Here is a 9235-nt window from a genome sequence, read left to right as displayed (position 1 = left end):
AGTCACTAGAATTAGCGGGAATAGAGTGCCTCACGCATTCACGCGTCACGGATTTAGTGTGTGAGTCCTTGTACCCAGGACGTCTCACATAAGTACTTTGCTGATAGAGAGCCCCTGCGCATCAGAGTGTTATCAGGTGGAAAGTGGCTCGACCCTTAAGAAAATATTTTTATATCCTTATTGAATCGCTTCCCCTTTCGAAAAAGTCACCGCACGCCACTGTGTAGATTATACCAGAAACAATTTTGTATATTACATTTAGCAATGTAATTGGCCTATAATTCTGGCATTCTCTTTTATCTCCTTTTTATATATGTATTGGCTGTATAAGGCCAACTATTTTTTCCTCCGGTATTTATGCTCCTTGGTCCATATTCCATATTACCTAATGTTATTAGATAATGAATTCTTCCCCAGAGTTCGGATCCTCCATGCTTTGATAATTCTGCTGAAATTCCGTCCGTTCCTGGCGCTTTGTTGTTTTTTTAATTTCTTTATTATTTAAACTATTTCTTCATAACTCGGATTTTCAATGTGCTGCTACGCCGTTTAATAGGTATATTATTATTATTATCCCGGTTATTTATAGCGTTCTTCGCCTTCCGGTTCCCAGTCTCCAGCTTTGTCGGTCGTTCCATTCGCCAGGGTGAAGATTCCTTTCCGACATTCCGCCTTCTGACTGCTACCTAGCCAGGACTGTTTCGGCCTTCCTCTCTTCCTTCTATCCCTTGGTGTCCATTTTAGAATTTGTTTTGGCAGTCTGTAATCGTCCATTCTTTCTACATGACCATACCAGATGTCCAGATCAGTTGTCTCCTTTGAATTTTGTCTATGATGGTTGACTTGACTCCCGTTATATATTTTATTTTGATTATAATAGATATTATATTTATATTTTATTATACTTATTATTTATATTATATTTTATATTTAAAAAAATATAACAGGTACCTATATTCCGCTTGGACATATAACTACAATGAACGAGAACAGACTAGTAAAAAAGGTGACAGATGCCAAGAGACAGGGGAAAAGAAGAAGGAGCAGACCTAGAAAGGGGTGGTTGGAACAAATCCATTAGGAACCAAGAGACGGAAAACAGCGCAACAGGTGAAGGAAATGGGAAGAAAACCGGAAGGCGTGGAAGAAATGAGTAAAAGATGGATAGGTGATAGCAAAGTTTGACACTCTTATTGGGCATAAGGTCAACGAGAAGAAGAATTAGGAAAACAAATGTAATTAAGTTTTAATATTTCGTAATTTTATTTCTGTTTTCAATACATAAAAGTTCTGTTAAAAAACTTGTACATGCCTTCTTTACATACTTTTTGAATACGTTTTTAATTGCGGCTCGCGAAAAATTTTAATTTGTAAAAAGTGGCTCTGGCTATCAAGGAGCTTGGCCACGCCTGTAATATTATTATCTATTACCAGATATTTTAAACAAAAGTTATTATTACTTATTACTACATATATTTTATCTGCATAATTTATTAAGTGTGACATAAATAATTTAATAGCTATGTTGTTATGGTGTTTTCCCTATTATTTTTTAATTATCTGCTATAAAAATATAAATTTTAATATTTTCTGTTTTGTATAAGACTCCTTATAAGAAATATTATGTTTTATCGAGCTCCGGCAACACCGCATCTGTCCGACGTTGTTTAACTCCACACCGGCCCTGTGTGCTGTCACCTAATCCATCTGTGTGTTGCTCTTCTACACTTCTATGCATGCAAAACATTTCAAAGTAGATCAATCTGCGATACTTGAAAACGCATGTCAAGTTACCCGTGTATTTATCAATTGTTAAAATGTCCTGCCATTGAGAATTTAACCCATCGAAGTGATAAAAGGAACAGGAATAAGTGAATCGTGTTGTTTACATCCCGATTTGTTGATCAAATAAACTTGAAAAATGACCGTGAAAGAGAATTATTTATCGGTAACTAGCAGTCGGTCGCCATCTTTTAAGTGACTTTACTCTTCCGATTGAACTTTTAAATAATATTTTGACAGGGTAATGAAATCGGTTTAGTGAGTTTTCGTGGACAGTTTTATAGTGCAAGAATTTCCTTTTGGTTTAGTAAGGACGGCGGCCCGCAGACCCAAAAGGTAAGGTTAGGATTCTTATTTGAAACCAATAATAATCGCCAAGTTTGTTTCTTTAATAAACACTCAATTATTTTCATTGCGTTCATTCAATGTACAAGTTAAGTCATCTTTTGTGTAAATACGTCTACATACATATTTTATTGGCTAATATTTTAGTTAGAATTGTATTTTTTATTAGATATTTGTTTAAAAACACAGGTGGACGTAATACCAAGTAATACTATAGTTCCAAATAAGGTAATAGTTTTCTGGGAGTGTAAATATCTGGGTTGAATAAGTTTATTTCAATAAATAGTCGAATAAATATCTATTTATTTGTTCGCAGCGTAAATATTATTAGCAATAAGATCAAAAAAATGTAGGATAGGGTGTGTAATGTTCTTTCGTGAAGATGTCACTCATTCTCATTCTCATTGCTCTTGGTTCACTTTGTTGGATATCAAGAATCGAGATTACTTACGTCGATACTCATATTATTTATCCTAATCTAAAAATAGCTTAATGTAGTCACGTGATTCTGTAATAATGTAAATTATTTCTTCAAAGGAAACCCTTTTTCAGTCTCAAACGGAAGTTTGCCAAAATCGATAAATAATATAATAAATAAAACTATATTTACATGTAAACCTTGCAAAGGGTTGTTTTTTAAAGATCGGGTAGGTAGGAAGTTCATTGGAGTATGAACCCTGTCGCCTCTATTCGATTCGTATTTGTTTTAAGTAGGCCATATTTAATTTTGGAAGCCAGGTGTGTGTGTCGTATATTCCTATTCTTATAAACGAAATCCTACGTTTGAGTTTGAACTCTTGACGATGCTGTACATTGGGTAAATGAGGTATTTCATGCATACACAAAGTCGTTTCTACGTCGTCGATATGTACTGAAATCTGCCATTTTCTCGGTTGAACTTGCTTTTTTAATTTGTTCGTTTAATAGGGATAAAGGTCAAATGGAAGTGGATTATTATTCCCTGACATTTTAAATTAAAGTATACTCGGCTATGTATTTTAAACAAGAGATAATGTGATGTTATTTGTATTGTTTACGATCAGATGGTTTTCATCTTAATTTAGAGGTGTGAGAATGAAATGCTCATATTGAACCGAAATCGTTTGCTGGAAAGATTCGCTTTTCAAGTCACTGGACATTCTGAACATTTTGTAGTTCTTACTGAAAGGATTTCTTCGTAATATAGACTAAAGCAGTGAAATAATGAATGTTAGTTCTCTTCAAGCAGTTAATACTGTATTTCTTCATAAGTATCTCTGGCATATCTTTCAAATGGAACTGGGCAGGGCACGTTCAAAAACGAACGACGGCAGATGGACAAAACGTATTCTCGACTGGAGACCCAGACAGGACACCTTTCGAAGTAGAGACACCACCAAAAAGATGGACAGATGTGACCTGACCTGAAAATTGGATACAAGGCCCAGGACAGGGATTTGTGTGGTTAACTACGGGAAGCCTACGTTTAGCAGTGGACAAGCATAGGCTGAATGATGATGATCTTGCATATCCTTAGCCAAAACACTGATCTGAGTTGTTTTTTACCTAGACATGGAGATCATTTTTTATCCACATTAGGGTGACCAAACGTCTAAAAACGGGATTGTCCCGTTTTTTAACGATTTGTCCCGTTTTTTAACGATTTGTCCCGGTGTCCCGAAAAAGTCTCTCGGGACGCCTAAATGTCCCGTATTTACATTGGGTTGATTTTATGCATCTGACTATATTTTCTCTCTTTAATTCTTCTTCAATTTCGGCATTTGATTTCATTCTTATTTCTCCCTATCTTATTACATTGTGGCCCAGTATTGTTCTCATTATTTTTCTTTCAAATTTCAGAAGGTCTTCCCTTCCTCTTTCTTGTTAATCGTCATTGTTTCCAGTTTCCATCCCATATGTAACAACAGGTCTTATTAAGATCTTATTGTCTTATATAGATTCATCTTTGTTCTCTTACTTAGAGTTTTGTTTCTCAGCAGATTTCTATTCAATCCATATTTATGTTTTTTTGGCTTTCAGAATTATTTCTTCGGTTCTCTCTTTTCCGGTTTTCCCTATTGTTAATCGTAAGTAACTCAAGGTGGATACAGTTTCAAATATTAATGGTTCTATGTTATTGTAATTGTACGGCCTTACTTCTTCATCACAGTCTTCCTTTGCAGTGAATAGCATTTTTACGTAATATTCTTCCCATATTCTACTGGTTCTGTTTGTCTTCAAATGCGATTTCTCCTTTTTGATTTTTTAGTCCTCTTGTTTTAATGCTAGGCGTATTTTTGGTTGCCCTGACTTCTTTGTAAAATTGTTTTATTTTATGGTCTTTCCTGTCCTTTTCAATATCCTCCAGCGAAACCAGTCATTTTCTTCTTTTTATTTGTTACATTAGCCTTATTTCTCGCTATTTTGTATTCATTCCTGTTTTGTTCTGACGGGTTGTTGATTCATGTCATTCTGGCGGAGTTTTTTAGTGTTCTGTCTGTTTCGCAGCCTTGATGTAATTTACGATCATGTAATTTACGTAAGTAAATTGAAAAGGATTTATATTTCCCAAATAAGCTAAAACACCATGTTTCAATAATTACATCTCGATGGAAGCCCCTCCTTGGCAGTGGTGCACCCAAGGGGGTTAATCCCCCCCGAGCATATGAAAAAATATATAAAGAATAGTAGGAAAATGTAATTTATCTTTCACAAACAATACAAAAAAAATTTCACCTCCCCCCAGAAGAAAAATTCTAGGTGCGCTACTGCTCCTTGGATGTGTCCCGTTATTTCAAGTTTATGATTTCGTCACCCTACACTACATCCTTCAACTTAGTGTTAAAAACTAATCAGAAAATGCAGCATGCAGGTGAAAGAAACAGTCATGAAAAATGAGCACCAATGCATGGAATTTGCTGATGGATCTTAGCAAGAAAAATTAAGAAGGGCGACGAAGAAAATTATTTAAGAAGCACAGAAATTCTAGACAAAACCAACTATAAGATCATGGAAGGAACACAAAAAAAGAAGAAGAAGACTTTAGTGTGACTTCTGTACGTGGTAAAAGGTTGGACAATTTTTAATACTTAGGTGTAGTATTCCATGAAAATGGAAAAGAGAAATTGGAGCTCGATGCTAGAATAACAAAAGGAAATAAAACATTAGCCAGTTTAAGAGCCCTAACTAACTGAAAACACGTTTCTAAACAAAGCAAACTTCGAATATACAGGGTGATTCATTAAGAGTGTCCAATCTCTGAGTTGTAGATTCTAGACCTCAAAATATTAAGATTTAACCCAAATCACTTAAATAAAATGTTCCTCGTTACTGAGTTAAAGGGTGTTCTATTTAAAAATTTAATAACCATTTTTACCCAGTACTTTAAAACTATTTGACATATCCTTGTCATACTGTGCAGAAAGTGTAGTTGCCGTACACCCTACTAAATTATGATAAACAAACGTTTCTGGCTACTACCAGAGGCGTACGACAGGGACAATGCATGGTTTACCCTTCCCAAATTCTACGCCACTGGCGAAATTGCTATTTTAGCACAATATTTCGATTTTCCAATACTTTCTATGTAAATAATATACTCTTCATTCGTAACGTTAAGGTCATTAGTTTTCGAGATATTTGAAGTTGAAAATGAAACTTTACAGTTATTTTGATTGATGTATTGTGCCCCTTCATTTTTAACTTCAAATATCTCGAAAACTAATGATTTTATCGATACGAATGTAGAGTATATTATTTGCATAGAAAGTATTGGAGAATCTAAAAATTATGCTTGCAATGGCAATTCCATCAGTGGGGTAGAATTTGGGAAGGTTCAACCATTCATTTTCCCCTGTACGCCTTTGGTAATAGCCAGAAACGTTTATTTAACATAAATTAGTAAGGTGTGCAGTACCTACACTTTTTGGCAAGTATGATACGGCAATTTCAAATTCTTTTAAAGTACTGGGTACAAATAATTTTTAAATTTTTAAATCAAACATCCCTATTACATAAATATTAATTATTTGTATCCAGTATTTAAAAAGTATTTGACATATCCTTATCATACTTAGCAGATAGTGTAGATACTGTACAACCTACTAAAATATGTTAAATAAAACTTTCTGGCTAGTACCAGAGGCGTACGACAGGGGAAAGTGAATGGTTGACCCTTCCCACATTCTACGCCACTGGCGGAATTACTATTTTATTGCAATTTTTCGATTCTCCAATACTTTCTATGCAAATAATATACTCTTCATCCGTACCGATAAAATCATTAGTTTTCGAGATATTTAAAGTTAAAAATGAAGGAGCACAATACATTAATCAAAATAGCTATGCCGTTTCATTTTCAACTTCAAATATCTCGAAAACTAATGACTTTAACGTTAAGAATGAAGAGTATATTACTTACATAGAAAGTATTGGAAAATCGAAATATTGTGCTAAAATAACAATTTCGCCAGTGGCGTAGAATTTGGGAAGGGTCAACCATTCACTTTCCCCTGTCGTACGCCTCTCGTAGTAGGCAGAAAAGTCTATTTATCATAATTTAGTAGGATGTACAGTAAAATATATTTTCATATTTTCTGCCAAGTATGACAAGGATATATCAAATAGTTTTAAAGCCCTGGGTAAAAATAGTTCCTAAATTTTTAAATAAAACACCCTGTAACTCAGTAACGAGCCACATTTTATTTAAATGATTTGGGTTAAATCTTAATATTTTGAGGTCTAGAATCTACATTTCAAAGATTGGACATTCTTAATGAATCACCCTGTATTAAACAGTAATATTAGACCCACAGTAACATTAGTCCTGTCGCCAAGGGGGGTACAACGGCCTCCTTTGTTCAGATGGACTTACCCAAGTTTTTTTATGTATTTTGACCCGTAGAACACGAATTTTTTGGGTAACAGTTGATCCGGATGTCGATAAGATTGTTATAAACAAAGAACTTGAGGAATTACATAACAGCGATTTCTCGCAAAACAAAACATTTTTTTGTATTTTTTCGGTCATTCTAAGCAAACAATGTTCTTACAAGTTTTTTCGTAGGATGCCTAGTTTTCGAGGTAAACGCGGTTGAACTTTCAAAAAATCGAAAAGTTGCAATTTTTGAACCCGAATAACTTTTGATTAAAAAATAAAATAGCAATTATGCTTACCGCATTTGAAAGTTCAAGTCAAATTATATCGGTTTTGATTATTTGCATTGCTAAAAATTTATTTTTTTATTGTTAAGCAAAGCTATAAACACATAGTGCTTGAGTGATGTTTTCAATGATCTCCCATTTAAAATCGAACGAGTAGGTAGAGTAGGTACAAGTGTAAGCGAGGCTATTTTTACGTACAATAGCATGCATTAAAACGCATGTATTTCGCACGGGAAACAGTATGTGTTTATAGCTTTATTTAACAATAAAAAAATAAATTTTTAGCAATGCAAATAATCAAAACTGATCAAATTTGACTTGAACTTTCAAATGCGGTAAGCAGAATTGCTATTTTATTTTTTAATCAAAAGTTATTCGGGTTCAAAAATTGCAATTTTTCGATTTTTTGAAAGTTTAACTGCGTTTATCTCTAAAACTATGCATCCTACGAAAAAACTTGTAAGAACATTTTTTGCTTATAATGACCCAAAAAATACAAAAAAATGTTTTGTTTTGCGAGGAATCGCTGTTAAGTATGTAGTTCCTCAAGTTCTTTGTTTATAACAATCTTATCAACATCCGGATTAACTGTTACCCAAAAAATTCGTATTCTACGGGTCAAAATACATAAAGAAAACTTGGGTAAGTCCATCTGAATAAAGGAGGCCGTTGTACCCCCCCTGGCGACAGGACTACATATCCCTGCGAGGTGTGGGCATTACATAAAAATGAAGAAATACACTGGAAAGATGTGAAAGGAATATATTGAGACGCGTATTCCAAAGAAGGAAGACAGAAGTCGGGTGGGAGAGACGAACCAACAACGAATTAGTGGTTTTGTACAAAGAACCTACCATTACCAGGTCGTCAAATCACAAAGAATCAGATGGTTGGGACATGTAGAAAGAATAGCAACGAACATAATGCGTAAACTAGTTATGACCCGAACATTATCGGTCCCAAAAGAGAGGTAGACTCAAAACGGGGTGGATTAATAAAGTCAAGGAAGACCTTAAAAAGCACGTGAAGCTGAGGGACTGGAAAAGAAATGCACAAAGCAGAAGTGAATGGAGAAATATTGTTCATTAAGTCCTTCAGAGTAGTTAAACATTTTGTCTTATTATGATTATCTCCTAATGCCGTTGGTCTTACTTACTGGCGTGGGTGTGTGTCGTATATTCCGATTTTATAAGCGAAATCCTACGTTTGAGTTTGAACCCTTGACGATGCTGTACATTGGGTAAATGAGGTATTTCATATTTCATGCATACACCAAGTCGTTTCTACGTCGTCGATATGTACTGAAATCTGCCATTTTCTCTGTAGAACTTGCTTTTTTAATTTGTTCGTTTATAAAGGTCAAATGGAAGTGGATTGTTATTCCCTGACATTTTAAATTATTAAAGTATACTCGGCTATGTATTTTAAACAAGAGATGTGTTATGGTTATTTGTTATTTGTATTGTTTACGATCAGATGGTTTTCGTCTTAATTTAGAGGTGTGAGAATGAAATGATCTTATTGAACCGACATCTCTTGCTGGAAAGATTCGTTGTTCAAGTCGCTAGACATTCTAAACATTTGTTAGTTCTTACAAAAAGGAACTCTTCGTAATATAGACTAAGGCAGTGGAATAACGAATATTCTCTTCAAGCAGTTAATACCGTATTTCTTATTTCTTCATAAGTATATTACACATAAGAGTGTGGGAAACAGATAAATGGCCTGAAGATTGGACAAAATCATTATATCCCCATACGTAAAAAGGGGACAAGTTCAAGAGAAATCATTAGAATACAACAAACTGGCATATTTGTTTCATGGACCTTAAGAAGGTATTTGACATGAACTTTGTTCCAACATGAACTTTGGGATTGGACGGTCCAGAAACCGTCACGAAACTACTTGTACCGTTTGTTGTGCGCATATTAAGGCTAGCTTAAGATTAAGGCCCGTTTAAAGTATA

The 9235-nt window shown here is 34.5% G+C and overlaps 1 protein-coding gene across 7 annotated transcripts in view; it reads left to right on the top strand.

The window, feature by feature from the left end:
* Positions 1 to 1721: 1721 nt before the first annotated feature.
* The window catches only part of LOC114326009 (serine/threonine-protein kinase tousled-like 2), an 804614-nt gene continuing 797100 nt past the window's right edge, over positions 1722 to 9235 (top strand). For 5 of the 7 annotated variants that reach the window (XM_050655815.1, XM_050655813.1, XM_050655814.1 and 2 more), the window contains exon 1: positions 1723 to 2118. The gene's annotated coding sequence lies outside the window, so the exon portion shown is untranslated. Of the gene's footprint in view, positions 2119 to 9235 lie in introns of all 7 variants that reach the window. The other 2 variants (XM_050655809.1, XM_050655808.1) reach the window with 1 other exon arrangement.

This window comes from Diabrotica virgifera, chromosome 7 (assembly GCF_917563875.1).
Source record: "Diabrotica virgifera virgifera chromosome 7, PGI_DIABVI_V3a".
Classification (NCBI taxonomy): domain Eukaryota; kingdom Metazoa; phylum Arthropoda; class Insecta; order Coleoptera; family Chrysomelidae; genus Diabrotica; species Diabrotica virgifera.
The sequence above is the reverse complement of the archived record's forward strand: the minus strand, read 5'-3'. Positions and strand labels throughout refer to the sequence as shown.